Raw genomic sequence first — 12,730 nt, 5'->3', positions numbered from 1 at the left:
TCATAAACGCGTTGAGAATTAATTCCTTGGATTAAGAGTTGATTAAGATGTGTGTCACTTTGCTGTCTGAGAACTTATTAAGAGCCTCCTTGAGGAGACAGCAGATGGAATTTCTACCCAATGTTTGTAGATGATAATTTCTCCTCTTCTTACAGCAATTTGCATATGATTGCATCTGTCAAAGCGCGATTTTTTTATTCGTAGTACCACATCTCCATGTTTTAAGCAGTTTTTCCCCCGAGTTTCTATTGCTATGCGAACCTGCCCATCATAAGATACCAATTTAAGTTTTGTTTACTGCATGAAATTGTACAACTGATAGCAGCAAATCGCAAACGAAATCCTTTTTAAAAATAAACATAAAAATAAAAGCATGTAAAAAAGCGTTGAGAAGGTATTTCTAAAGTATGTAAAAACGAGCAGATTTGTTTTTCTCTTAAAACAGATGCGTAAAAATAGACGTACTTTCGTTCACCTACAGTACAAGAATACACATATGGTTACTATTCACCATTTGAATGATACTTTTAAATTAGATACATTTAAAAAAATCACCAGGTCAGGCTTAACCTGTAGTTATCTGTGCAACAATAGTGTGTGTTTCTGTTGGTTGTGTCTTTATGCGAATTTGCCCTTAAATTATTTATTTTGGGATTATATACTGTAGAACAAAATCCGTTGGATGCAACGCAACATGTTTTGAAGCAGAGGTGATATTTTCCGTGATGACGACAATAATATTTTATAAACCTTTAAATGTACAGCCTCATGTTAACTGAAATACAGGATTGTGTTGTTGTCCTGCTAGTTTAAAAACATATTCAGAGTTTATAAAATCGCTTCATTTTATGTAACAGTATTAGTCTATTACGGTTTCTTTTTAACGTTGAAATTGCGTCATAATATTTGCCAAGTTTGAATAAACTTTAAACGAAAATGTATTGCAAATAGCAAATGAAAATTGTTTTTTTAATACCAGTTATTAAATCATTAATGATCAAACCTTTTTAAAAAGGTGTGTACAAGGCTTAAAATATTTTTCTATATATATAGCATTTGCACAAAACCACGACATTAGGATGAATCCTAGTAATTTAATTTATTAAATTAATCTTTATAATATAATATTTACCTCTCTATTTTAACATTAAGCGCTGACGTAAACTGCAATAAACAAATGTACAATGGAACAGGGTAGATACGAATTACACACCTGCTGTAAATAAAAATATGTTTTCTATTCTGTACTAATATATTAAGTTAAAGATTTAATCGGCGAAAAAACAACAAATCCTAATAACGGTGATCTGGTAAATTGTTACCAATGACGCACCAAATCATTTTTAGATTTGCAGACAAACCTCTGTAAACGATTTTTACCTGGAGACTATGAACAAGCATGGCCATTCAAATAACTTGAAGATAAAAAATAACGACTTTTGCTGTTAAAATGTATTAAGTATTCTGGAAATACGCTGATCCAGCTAATATCTTACCTGTCAATAGATTATCTTCGCTCAATGCAACAATGACACCGAGTAACCTACTAAACGCATACTCGATAAGATCAATATGTCAGTTCTATGTTTATCTTATTAAGATTAGTTACAGGCCTACACCCCTAATATTCTGGAATATAACACATACGAGGCAGGTATACGTAGCCTGTTTTTTGTTTTACTCAGAAAATATTAAAATGCATTTATTAAATCTAAATAATATAGCTAGGAGCTAATTAGCCTAGCGATGGGTTTCCACATAAATTAAACTGTTATCGACCCAGAGACTGCAATGTCTCCTTTTCTGCTTTTCTGACAGTCGATGACTTTATTTATTCTTCCTCCTTAAACGAACCCCTTCTCTCAGCGAACAGCAGTGAGAGTAATAAAAAGCTTCATTTAATTCCCAGTCACATTATTATCCAATCTGCTGGGAACATATTAATATTCAGCGCTTGAATTGAAGGGTTTATTGCTGTTTGTAGCTGCAGCGTGAGGTGGCATTGAAAACAGCGTGAATAACCTCACAGAATGTAAAACAAATCCTGGTGAATCGCTTGTGCAATATATATGAAATACATGTTTTGGATAAGATTTAGGATGTGATTTTAATAAAGGTTAAGACACAACTGAAATGATAAGAACATATAACGTGCTCAAAAATCAAGTAAAGTGGGTGTTTGTATCTTACAAGAGATTTCTCAGAATCCGATTTTAAAAGGCTTAGAACAGATACCTGGACTGATTTGAATGACTGATCGAGACAAAAAAAAAAGCAAACCCTGAACCAACCTTTAAACTAACAATGATCGTTTCATTCTCGAACATATTCTCAAACACCAGAAAATTGTAAAAAAAAATAGCTTGGTTATTAACTTAGTGTTGTTTGAGTGGATATAATATTAATTGGGGCAGTGCAAAATAAATCTGAAAATTGCTGAGACAATAGGAACAAGTTTTTAATCTACATTCTACCTGGAAACATGGATATGAACGAGTAAAATGTGTTTGGGAATGGGTCATATTTTTAATGCACAGGGGATTGCAAAGAGACCTCTTCATGTGACTTCACTGACCCTCAGAAAAGCTGAGCAACTGAACGTTATCATAATAGTCATGACACTTGACTCGTCGCAAACTCGCAAAATGGAAGGGGGGGTTACATCGCGTGCAAAATACACTAGTGATTTTTCAGACCAATGAGGTTGTATGTTGAGTGATAAACATTTGTGGCTTCAGTAAAGAACACGGATCTTTGCTCAGAGAAAGGACACCGATGACCGGCTAATGGATCAATATTTGAAAATTTTAAAATAAAGTATGCGTTAGCTCAAGGAACATGCAGCCCCACGTATTTTTTACAGTAAAACGTTTTGGCGTCCTTGGTTAATACGGATAAAAGCTTAGTTATAATAGTAATCAAAGTAATAAAAAAAGCCTTTGTACTGCTTTTGTCATCGTAATTTACTAATTTGCAATGCTTTCCATAAAGCCAACACATTCCTTAGTAATGCAAATTAGGCTAGATTGTTACACAAATACAAATCTAAAACAGGACATTAAGGAAAAGATGCATGCTGTCAGAATTTATCCATTGCTTATTCGTTAAATCTGGCACGCAGATTTGTGGTTTGAAAAAATGATATGGGGGTTTATTCATATAAAAAATACTTCAATGTAGAAATAATAAAATTGAATTTTTTAATTAACTTTATGATTTAACTTAACTACAAATACAATATACCCCGACATCAGAACACTGAAAAATGTAGTTTTATATAGCTATTTTGACATAAGAGGCTATATTTGGAAGCCGTCCATTACATATTACAATGCACCAACCTAACTAGACTTCGTTTTGTTCTTGTTCTCTTTAGGTTTGAACAAAAACGTCATTTCGGTACACGGGTTACTTTGCAAAACTCACTAAACTTGTTTCATCCTATTGAACACTCATACTATTTTGAGGAGCTATTCGTCCTTTAAAAACAGTCTATAAAATTAAAACTAAATATTGCTATTAATAATAAGAATTATATTAATGCATCACTAGCTTTCCTATATTAACGATGAAAAACTCAGCAGTTCCACGAAAGCGAATAATTTCCTTCTTGATACGATTCTTCGGGTAATCATTAGCCGTCCGCTAGCAAGCCTGTTTTTTAACACCTTTGAACTGGCAGGTCAGCACTTATAAAAGAGCAGCTTTTCCAAAACATGTCTATTTTTTTGGAAATGTTTGCAAACTTAACTTTTTTATTTTTTTTCTTTTGTTACCAATAAGACAGGAATTAATGTGAAATACATATAATACTCTTAATTATACAACCCAGTGAATATGTTTGTGTTAATATATCTTGCTACCCTTTAAAACAAAAGTTCACTTACATTCTAGCAATAAACACCCTACTGTCCGCCACAATAATGTAAATAAGCAGTCCGTTTTTGTTTCAAATAGCAGCATAGGAAATAGTAGCACAGACAGCGACAGTTTATTGTATTCTACATTTTATAAATTAAAATAAATGATGCACGAATTGTGATGACTTTTGATGTAGTGTTAATTCCGGAAGTACTTTAAGTAGATTTATCTTATTAAGTGATTCGGAATAGTAAATACGTTTTTAGTAATGTCAGACAATTTAAAACTTAGTAGGCCAACTTAATTGCCTGAAACCTACGCATAGTTTTCATCTTTTTTCTTGGAGGTGTGTGTATACGGGGGGAGGGGGGCTGTTTTTCATACATAAGTCTCTTGTGGTGTGCGACCACCTGCCAGCTATCAATTTTAGACAGAGCGGGTTCCCTGAAGATTGACCTCTAAAATATTGTTTGTATTCACTTTCTCATAACACACAATTTATGAGCAAGATATGACACATTACGGAGTAACACTGCACATGTGACTGCTTTAAATGTCCTCTGTCGAAAAAGATCATATCTCCTTTAAACATCCAGCCCTTACTTTTAAAGAAGAAACCTTCGTGGAGCCTACATTAAAATGTTTGAAAGTACATATTTACACTATATTATTATAAAGCAAGTTTCTTAAAACCTTAGATATTTGTTTTATTATATTTCAAATTATTTTTTAAACAGGGTCGTAAAATTACGTTTTTTTACTGTGCTGTACATACTGTACACACCCAAAATATATTTCTAAACGTGTAGGCCTACTCTATTGTACGTTCACGCCTGAATGAAAAGGTTATTAAGATATTAAGAAGTACCAGTGAATGATATACTGAATGCGCATAACTTGGATTGAAAGGAAGTCAAAGAACAAATATTTTATTGGTTTCCTGACTGAGGTTGGTATTTGAAAAAGCAAAAAGGCTAATTTATGTCATAATATGTTTATTTCTGGACACACTGCATGGATCTACAGACTTATGTTGGACATATTTCCTCTATGACAGGTCCTGTGAGTAAAACTGGCGTCTCAAAGCCAAAGTGAGCATTACCTAACTGTCAAATGATTGACTTTGGTACGTGGACCATACAAGCGAAACAATGATATTTATCAGAATTTATTATAATCTAACATGTATTAGGTTTTATGTATATTCTTGTTAGTACCTCTGCTTATTTTGCCGTCAAAACATATCAATTGTGAAGAAACTCAAACCCTTGCTGTTCTGAACTGTCCTAAACTGCTCTTTAAAAGCATTAGGTTAATTATACAGTACACGAAATCACAGAGCGCATTGATAAATCCATTATAGCCCCGTTTTAATCTGCTGACATAAACGAGCAGTATCATCACACAGTAACACAGACAGAAAACAGTATATTTTAGTTTTTGTCATCTAAACTGAAGATGAACAATATTCATTTTCTTTCTGTAGACTGCGTGTTTCTGGCAAAGCGAGCACATCCGAAGTGCATTGCTGTTATGGCTTCACTACGGGGGAAATTATCTTTGTCTCGTGTTTAAATTATCCAGCTAATAAGCTTTCACAAATGCCGCAGCTTTGTTGGTTTCTGCAGCATCACCTTTGTATTTGTATACGTCTGTCCCTTTACGTGCTTGTCTCTCATTTTCTGCTTCCGTCGACACTGACCGTAAAAAAGCGTTGTAAAACGAACGCTTCGAGTACGATGAAAAAAATGCTGCTTAGCATAAGTTTTAAGCATTTGCATTTTTACAATACATCACGATTTACGTCGCGTTAACACAAGTCTAAGTTGACTGGTTAAAGACTTTATTAGCTACCGTTTTAAAAATTGTCAGATAAATATGCTTTCCATTTTTCCTAGTTTACTTTAACACAAAGCAAATAAGATACAACATTTAAAAAAACTTAAGTTGGTGTTGGCAATCACTTACATTAAGTCCCAGCTTGGTGAGATTAATCCCTGGATAAGATAAGTTTGTAGAGGATTAATGTTGTCCTAGATGGATGTAGCTGTCAGATAGAAAGTTCCTTCGGCTTGAAAAAAACGGCAGTTTCCCCTGATCACTCTGGTCTGACATGAAGAGAGTCGGAGAGGGAGAGCTCAAGAGGTTCCCATGCAGCGGGGGACTGACTTTATGCTAAATATCTTGTGCGGCAGGTCAGCCGCTGAAAAGGACTGCCCACTTAGCCGCTTCTACTCACCCACACACCCAGTGCTATATCGCCGCCTCTCTGACACTCGACTCACTCTCCTTTCATAGCTTTTCTTGCTAACATTTACTAATGTTAGACCGTGTGCTCTACCGATTCTCTTGAATAATGTGTTGTTTCTTCACTGGATTTTATTGGCCCGGTGCGTTTTCTTTTGAGGCCAAGGTAAATTAAATGAATCTCGAACATATTTTCAAACCACAACACATATCACACACGTTCACGTTACTCGCGCAAGCCAGTGTTTAACCTGTGCAATAGATCATATTGTATCCTTCTTGGGATACAATATGACTCTTGTTTTCGTTTCTCCTTATAATTATTAATGGAATTAATAGATTTTTCACGGCGATATTAGAAGCAGTCTAATAATACTAAAAGGTTTTCAAAAGATATACTGTAATTTTAAAATATATTATTATTTTACGCTAATTTCTTACTTATTTTAATTTTTAGTCACGAAACCAAATATGTCGCAGCTTAGCAAAGATATATTTCCACCACGAGTAGGATGGTGACATCGTTTTTCACAGCCTTGCCTGATATGCTGTCGCGCACAAAAAAATAAATAATTCATTTATTGTGTAAATCAGAGTCACTGTAATCACAAGCGTCACTGTGGGCTTGTTATCAATTTGTCAGGTATTCTTTTGTAAAAAGGGGTAACTATCATGATGCAATTATAAAATGTGACATCACTTCCTTGGAACCTAGAGTTGAAATCTGTAAAAAAAGGCCTGGCCTTTTCTTTCAGGAGTAATCTCCACTCCTTGGGAGTGTACAGCCTGTAAAGATACTTCATTGCAATGAAGCAGAGGTCCCTTCAAGACTTGATGAATCCTCAGGAATGCAGAGCTGCCCTTGTCACACCTCACTGATGTAGCTGAACCTACAATACAATATTATGTGTTCACGATACTCCTTCCATCTAGCAGGAGTGCAGAGGTCAGTAGAAAAAGCTAGAAACATAATACTTAAAACATGAAGCTGTGTAGTAAAGGAATTTAATTGAGAATTGTGTATTGTTTTTTTATTTTTCACTTGGAAACAAAAATAAAATATTCAAATCTCTTAATTTGGTCCCCATTTGCTCCAGTAACACTTTTCACTTCCACAATTTTCTCGTTCCAAAGTGCATTTTGAATGATTGACGTGGGTTCGTATCCCACTTTTGACAAGTTTCTTACACCAGCAGCCATATCACCCTGCAACTTGCAACTGGTAGCCTACTGAAGCTCAGCAGGTGTGAGCCCGCCCAGTGCCTGAATGGGAGACATAGGAAAGCTAAGGTTTTTACTGGAAGAGGTGTTAGTGGGGCCAGTAGGGGGCACTCACCTTGCGGTCTGTGTGGGTCCTAATGCCTCAGTATAAAGAAGGGGACATTATACTGTAAAAAGGTGCCTTCCTTTGGATGAGATGTAAAACAGAGGTCCTGACTCTCTGGGGGTCATTACAAACCCGAGGGTGTTTCTCGAAAAGAGTAGGGATGTTACCCTGGGACATGGCCGAATTTCCCATTGGCCCTTACCAATCATGGCCTCCTAATAATCCCCATCTATGAATTGGCTTCATTACTCTGTTCTCCTCCCCACTGATAGCTGATGTGAGGTGAGCATACTGGCGCACTGTGGCTGCTGTTGCATCATCCAAGTGGGGCTGCACATTGGTGGTGGTGGGGGGGGACATTAACTGTAAAGCACTTTGAGTGAAGTGTCCAGAAAAGTGAGATAGAGAGTGCACATAACTGACTCTTCCTTCTGTAGTCATTTTCATTGCAATCAGTCTATCTCAAGAGACAATGGTAAAAACTACTGTAGAGTTATCTCTGCATAGTAGAGTATCATTGTGGACTGATTTGTCTCACTCTGGATTGCAATCTCTGCCAAAGCAGCAGCAGGTGAAAGAGAGGTGTTTGAGTCGGTGCAGGAATTACTGCTTTATTTTTCAAACAGTCTGTCTTCTCAGCTAGGAGTTTGCTTACCTCATCCTCTCTTTTGCTGGTCCCTTCACGGTCCATCTTTCTCCAAAATTCATCAGCTACTTGTCACGACCCGCACTCAAGCGTGCCAGCGCTTCTGCTTTCCCACGAGCTCTGTTCACTCTAACACGGCCACGGAACAGTTAACACCACACGCTATTTAAACCCCCACTCTCCTCTTCCACCTCGCTCACTATCGAGGTCCAGAACGAGTTTCTAGTCTCTCCAATCGTCTCTTACTACTGTACTTTTTGGCTACCGACTTAGCGCTCCTTTGGACCATGACTTCGCCTCTCGTTTTTGGTACTTCTTTGATTCGGAACCCTACTGGCTTTGACTCCTCGCTTTCGTTTAAGACCATGACTTCATCTCCCCTTTGGCACCATACTGTGGAACTCAATCTACCTCCCAACCTGACTCCACCGGAGTTAGCCACGCACAGGGTCCTACCTACTGCTGCCTCCTGCCTTGTGTCACTACTATGTCCTAGTTGACTTCATTAGATCCCTCCATCTAAATGTCTGACTTGCGGAGGAACTTGTAGTATTTTCACATGCTCATTGTTGTTGTGTGTAACTAAGGGGCACCAGGGAAATAGCACTGTTTACATACATCCATTGTCAGAAAGCCATTTAATCCTGGTATGGGTCAGAAAAGGGCACAAGGCTGGACTACACCCTGGATGGCTGTAATACACATACACACACATAGAGAATTTTGAGGTACCAGTTAACCTAACCAGTCTGTCTTTGAAAAGTGGAAGGAAAGCACAGCACTTGAAGAAAACCCATGCAAACACAGAGAGAGCATGGAAACTTCACACACAAGGTTCTGTAGCTCAAACTCCAACCCAGGACTCAAGATCTATGAAGCAACAGTGCTAATTGCCACTCTACTGTGCCGCCATCCACTGTGTACATAGCACATTTTTAAATGTGTTTTTGGGTATGTAACATACTTACAAAATGTAGTTTCTGACAAACAGTGGTTTGCACAATTTAGATTATTAGTATAGTAAATAAAAAAATACTACCGTGTGGATGCTCAATTTATGTTAACTAAGAAATGTCCATACATAAGCATTTTAGCTAAGTTATTGCCTATTTTGACATTAGTATATACAACACCTTGTTTCTCAATGAAAATGAAGGCAACTCCAGAGCAGGAGGTTATCGTGGTAGGATTAAAGCCCAGACTGGAATGACTCAAGCAGACAGAAATGGGTGTTGTGAATTAATGTACTAATTGTTTTGGAGTTGTTCAAGGAAAATGTTAGAAGTCATCCTCGTCAATTTATGGTGACAGAACACATATAGATATTTGATGTTTTCTCTATGGATGCTGACAGTTTTTTGTCAAAAACATGATCTCCTGGTTTCATAAAATAATTGTGGCTAATAAGCTTGGAAAGTATATCTAATGATGTAGTTCATTTACATTTTAATTATTGGCATATGCTTCAGACAACTGAATAGCAGTTTAATAGAATAAAAAGTGGAATATAAATTTTTCATGAACACAGAGAACTATTTTTTAATGGGGTTTAAATATGATTTTAGTTATGCACCACATGCATTTTGAGGGTAGAAAAACCACTGATTAGAATTGCAGCCTTGTGCTGGGGCTCTGGGTTCAGTTCTGGACTTGGAGTGCTATCTGCTTGGAGATTGTTCAACCCATGTTTGTGTGGGTTTGCTCCAGGTGCTCAACTTTCCTGCCACAGTCCACAAACATTCTGGTAGGTTCATTGGCTTCTGGGAATAATGGCCCTGGTTTGAATGTGTACATGTCTGTGTTTCTGGCTGTCTGCCCTGCAATGGACTAGAGTTCTGCCCAGGGTGTATCTTGTCTTCACCTGTTGCTTGCTGGGATAGGCTCCTTTTACCTGAATTGGAAGATGCCAACAATTGGATGGAAAACAATTGGTGTTGACCATATGATTGAAATGGCTTGCAATAAACATAAGCTCATTTTGAAATTAGGAAGTACAGAAAACCTTATCACATTTGAAGAATGGGTTCACATATGGCTCCAGCCCAAAATAGCTCTGCCATGTGTGAATGAACAGTCAGACAACCTTGAATGTTGTATGGTAGCATTGCATTCTTGTTCTAACCTCACATTTACTCCTTACAGGCTAAAGGTTTGCAAGCAAGAAGGCATACGCAGGAGCAGTATTGTTCTTTCTTCATCTCTTTAAACCAAAGCCAGGTAATATAACCAAGGATTCTAACACATATGAGGATATTGGACACTCTTGCATCACTTGAATTTATAACAAATTAAAAATATCACACAAATCACTGTAAACTGTTTACGCAAGTAGGATGGACTTCTTTTTAATCAGGTAGACTGAAGAACAGGTATACTTTTGTGTATAAAGTTCTCTGTGGAAATCTTCCATTTATATTACTTAAAACTGCATTAATCACTTATACAGTACTTGTCAATCAAGATATCACTCAATGTTACAGATCCAGAGAAAAGTACTAAAAGCATTTAGTTTTTTTGCTCCCTGATCCTGGAATTCCCTTCAGTAAGGTTAATGTTTTCTTGCATTATGTAATTTTAAGAAAAATATGTAAGTAAACTATGGCATAGGAGTTTGTTGTTAATGAATTAAGATACTTTAAATTCAGCTTTTATACAGCTTTTATACACTTTTATACAGCTCTGTTGATGACGTTTTTATTGTTGTATTATTCTTATTTCTAATATTTCTTGTATTTCTAATGTTGGTTTGTTTGATGTTTTTGTATTCATGCACAAATATATTTAGTTTTCATTTAAAAACTAAATATATAAGCGCTTTCAGAAGCCACTTTTAAAGGCACTATATAAAATAAAGTTTATTATTATTAAAAGATATCATGGATATAATCAAATATGTTGGTATAACCTTTTTTTAATGTGTCTGATCCATGGCTGTTTCAATAAAACCATTTCACAGTGTCTTGACTTACGCAGTACTATTCAAACTAGGAATATATACTTGTGAGGAATTTATGAAAAAACCTCCGCTTTAAGACCATGTGTTTTTCTCCTAATGGGGTTTCAAAAGCAGAATCATTCAGTGGATGATGATCCATGTATTGCTCCAAGGAAGAAAATAGGAAATGCCAGTGTGCAGCTCTTTTCTGGACGACTGGACACACCAACATATTTTAAAATCTATATATATATTCATTGTAGTGATGGCATTTTGTAAGTCATGTAAAATAAATGCCCAGAAAATTAGAACATGTGTGTTGCAAACTCACAACTAGAAAGGATAAACTCAAAAGCAAGTACTCAGTGGGCACATCACAAGCAGGATTCCACTGATCCAGGACAGGGATATGGTCTCAAAGACGTGTTTTTCTTTTAATTTGTTTCAATTTAAATAAATTCAAAAGGAGTCCAAAAAAAGTCATCAGTTCTATGTGGTCCTCAATTAAAGAAATATGAAAACAAGCATTCAGAGAATGTTGGGGAGTTATTCATGGCACCACTGTTTTAAGCACAAACTAAAGTATATTAATTAAATTGAAAAAAAAAAACAGTTCAAAAATATATTTTTGTATTTCTAAAAAACATTTTAAAGTATTCTAACAAACCTACATGAAGTTATGCAGATTCCATTAAAGTTTCATATATATCAAACACACAAATTACTTTTTCTTCACAAAAACAGCCTATGATGTTGACATGTGTCATCTAAAATACCCACTTAATGAAGTGATTTAATAAATCTATGCCTTTAATTGAAAAATTGATAAACAACATGTATATTATTGAAGTGATACAACAGCAGTGATAGCTTTGAACTCCATTGGAATGAGCTTCAGAATACCAGAGGAGCAGCAATGTCAAACTCATGACAGAACTAACATCAGAATGATGCAGTATGTTAATCACTGTTTACAACACATCTGTGAAGGAGACAACCTAAGTTATCAGAACATGCAGTAAATACAATCTCTCACAAAATTACCTCAGGAAATGAGAACTCACTGAGCAGGATGGATCAAAGTTTATGAGACAAAATAATAGTATATACAGTATACTATCAGAATTAGCAAGACGTTTCTACTGTAGCTCAGTGACGCTTGGTAGATGAGGTAACCTCTCAGAAGATGACCTCTGTGACTTCTGTGCAAGTTCCTTTCTCTTGTTTTTGTTTAGAAAGTCAAGGTCATAATCAGCAGGGAGTGTGTAAGGTTGGACACGCCATTCAGTACATTAGCCTGAAATAAGAGAAGTCGATGCACCCTCCTCCTGTACCTCAAAAGTAGTATCTAAATTGTTCTTATAAGTGGTTTACATTGATGTACTGAAAATCGGAAGAACCATCATTATTCCATCCATCTATTTTCTAACCACTTCTTTCAGTTCAGCGTCACAAGGGAACCAGAGCCTATCTTGGCAAGCAATGGGTGGAAGGCGGGGTACACCCTAGGTGTGATGCCAGTCCATTGCAGGGCAGACACACACACCAGAGCCAATCTGCCCAGAAAACATTTAACTTACCAGTATGTTTTTGAGCTGTAGAAGGAAACTGTAGTGCCTGAAGAAACCCATGTGAATGGGGGAGAACATACAAACTCCATACAGACAGCACCCCAGGTCCAGAATTGAACCCAGGGCCTCATTTATCAAAGGCA

At 36.4% G+C, this 12,730-nt stretch overlaps 1 protein-coding gene across 1 annotated transcript in view; it reads right to left on the bottom strand.

The window, feature by feature from the left end:
• pitx3 (paired-like homeodomain 3) overlaps positions 1 to 6,275 on the bottom strand; it is a 40,269-nt gene extending 33,994 nt beyond the window's left edge. Inside the window, exon 1 of the mRNA XM_088635448.1 lies at positions 5,830 to 6,275. The gene's annotated coding sequence lies outside the window, so the exon portion shown is untranslated. The remainder of the gene's footprint in view (positions 1 to 5,829) is intronic.
• Between the last annotated feature and the right edge of the window lie 6,455 nt (positions 6,276 to 12,730).

The sequence above is a fragment of the Lepisosteus platostomus genome, chromosome 6, assembly GCF_059453375.1.
Source record: "Lepisosteus platostomus isolate fLepPlt1 chromosome 6, fLepPlt1.hap1, whole genome shotgun sequence".
In the NCBI taxonomy this organism is placed as follows: domain Eukaryota; kingdom Metazoa; phylum Chordata; class Actinopteri; order Semionotiformes; family Lepisosteidae; genus Lepisosteus; species Lepisosteus platostomus.
Note: the sequence above shows the minus strand (reverse complement) of the source record. Positions and strands in the feature narration are given on the sequence as shown.